The following is a 2711-nucleotide window of genomic DNA, read 5'->3' as shown; positions in this document are numbered from 1 at the left end:
TGTTGTCCACATAGCTGGCATGGGGGCCAGCTGGCTCCCCACTGGCTCCCCACTCCTTGCAAAGGCAACATTTTACTAAAAGTGTTTAATAGCCCTTCCCATCCCATTCTTTTTACAGGCCCGCCCTCTGTTAGATTGCACCCAAAGTGCGACTGTTAAATTAACTGTAAGGCTTTATTTCCTTGTTTGTCTGGAGACATTAAAGACATGTGCTTTGGTGCAATGTAGTTTGTTTTCAAAGTGAGGGTTTTCCAGAAAAGCACAAAATAACAGTCAAAATGTTAATGACACTGTAAGAAGACTCGAGAACAATCCCCCCAAAATAATCAATGGCTGTGCAAACCTGATGAATCTGGGAGGTGTAAGCAGAAAGTGAACCGGCTAGTAACCACTATTGGTCCTACTTTCAGTGTTTGAAATGACTGAAGGAATAAACCACACAAGATCTAGTGTTCATAGTTCCCGGGATTTTTTTTTAAGCTCTTTATGATCCTAAAAGAACACAAATATTGTGCTGGGTATTTTGGCACCTAATCTCACTGAGTTTCTTGTATGTTGGTAAGATTCTGGCATGGGAATAGATTTAAACAATACTGCATGATTTTCAGGGCAGGTCGATTGGTACAAATGATAAGCACATTTTAAATGCTGAACAGTAAGACAACTTTGCCAAGTGTCTAGATCATCTACACACAGAGATTGCAAATTCTGCCACACGGGTAGCCTGGTAAAACCGCTTTCAATACTACTAATGGACGCTTTGTAGCTAACATGTTGGTAAATATAAATGACAAATTAGGTCCTGTCTCAAGTTCCACTTCTAAAACAATACCATCAGGCACCCATTTATTGGATGCAACAGTTGTTTCTATGGCCACTGGAGTCTTTGAAGCGCAGCCGCATTTTAGGGCGAACCTTCTCCAGATACAAACGTTGCTTGCTATTAAAAGCTCCACTATGCTTTTGTCTTATGAACTGTACTGAGTCTTCGTAGTTCATGTGACCTTCAATTAATGCTAGGGCAACAAGCACTGGAGCGCTCCCGAGTCCTGCAACACCATGAACAGCAATACAACAGCCAGGCTCTTCCTGAAACTTAATTTTTACAAAACTGAACCAGGCACTGACAATTTGGTCGGATGGTGGCCCAGCATCCTCAAAAGGCCACTCAGGAACCTGATTTTCCCACAGGCGCCGTGTCATACGTTGCTTCACTGATTCTTACGATTGTGCTAACTCCACACTTCTTAAGTTCCTCTATAAATGTATTTAAGGTCGCACTGGTTGGGTTGTGTGTAATGAGAAGTCTCATGTTCCTGTATGTGACTTCCACAGGAGCTGGCCGGTTCATTCGAGTCATGCTAATTTAATTAAAAAACACTCAAGGGGGCTGTGAAAGAACTTTTAAAAAGTGAATACAGAAATGATGTAAAGAAGATGAAGTCTACTTCAAAATACTCCACTGAAATTCTCAGTGCTCTCAGTACGATGTTCAGAGTGATGGGAAATGAAATGAACCTTACAAGCAGCAGCAATTCTCCCACCCAGGAGCATGGAGGCAATAGAAAGAAAGTGCACCGAGGTCTACCCCATGCAGGTCACAGCTCTTGACAATGGCTCTGTGAATGGACTTCCATTCGACACTTCTGTGTCCACGCTATCCGTTCTTACAGGAGGCTTCTAGATGGAGCAGTAATGAATTTCTACAGTTCCCTTGTCTGCATAGAGGTCGTGCTGTGCCTGGCAGTAATCTCCACTGCCCTTCAGAAACTCCCTAAATGTGTGACCAAGAACACCACAGAAAGTAGTATGTTTCTTATTGAAGACTGTGGCCTATCACACAGTCGATCCCGAGGTGGCGGGGACACAGGCAGCAGGACAGGGGCAGAGGTGGCACTGGTGCAGGCGGCGCCGCGGCGGGAGCACCAGGCTCTACCATACAGTGAGCAGCTCCGGAGAGAGCGCTTTGCCTAGCAGAAAAGAGAGGAGGATTTTTTTCATAGTCTTCTCTTGATCTAGAAGCTCAGCTGCAGCCTGCTCACTCTGGAGAGCCTGCTGGTATTTAAAATACTAGGGGCACCGCTTCCCGCACCACACAAGCTACCACAGTATGACAAACTAACAGGCAAGTGGTGGATTCTGACTCATAGGGACCCTGTGAGCTGCCAGTCTTTATTGGACCAGACAGCCTCATCTTTTTTCCTCAGCAAAGTCGGTGGGCTAGAACTGAGGACCTTGTGGTTAGCAATCCAATGCTTACCAACAGCACTGACGGAGCTCCTACCCAGCAGGGTAGTTCTGCTTTGGCCTCCAAGGTCGCTATGCATCAGCACCAACTCCACAGAAACCCGGAGCACCCGGAGCAAGCAGAGGTGCCGATGGAGACGGGGTCAATCTTCAATTACTAACCAAAAGGCTTCGTTGCAGCAACACTTCATAATGTGCTTCCTCCTGGAAGGACTACAACCCGGAAAACCCTCGGGGGCAATTCTACTCTGTCCCCTGGGGTCAAGATGAATCATAACTGGCTGCAAAGCACTCTCCCACAACAATGGGCGACGACAAGCTGCCCTGGAGGTGATGTCTGCTCATGTGGCCCACGTCACAACAGACCCACGCTCCATGTGTTTTCTGTGGCTGGTCTTTCAGAAGTAGATCACCAGATCTTTTCGAAGTAGCTCTGGTGAACTCTGAGAACATTCTTTTTTTTT

The 2711-nt window shown here is 46.1% G+C and overlaps 1 protein-coding gene and 1 pseudogene across 1 annotated transcript in view; both read right to left on the bottom strand.

Moving 5' to 3' along the window:
* ESR2 (estrogen receptor 2) overlaps positions 1 to 2711 on the bottom strand; it is a 49720-nt gene that overhangs the window by 39806 nt on the left and 7203 nt on the right. The window lies entirely within an intron of this gene.
* LOC101644204 lies at positions 847 to 1351 on the bottom strand (annotated as a pseudogene).

This window comes from Echinops telfairi, unplaced genomic scaffold (genome assembly GCF_000313985.2).
Source record: "Echinops telfairi isolate 266 unplaced genomic scaffold, ASM31398v2 ScPeMD7_18;HRSCAF=68, whole genome shotgun sequence".
Lineage (NCBI taxonomy): Eukaryota > Metazoa > Chordata > Mammalia > Afrosoricida > Tenrecidae > Echinops > Echinops telfairi.
This window is presented reverse-complemented; position numbering and strand designations above follow the sequence as displayed.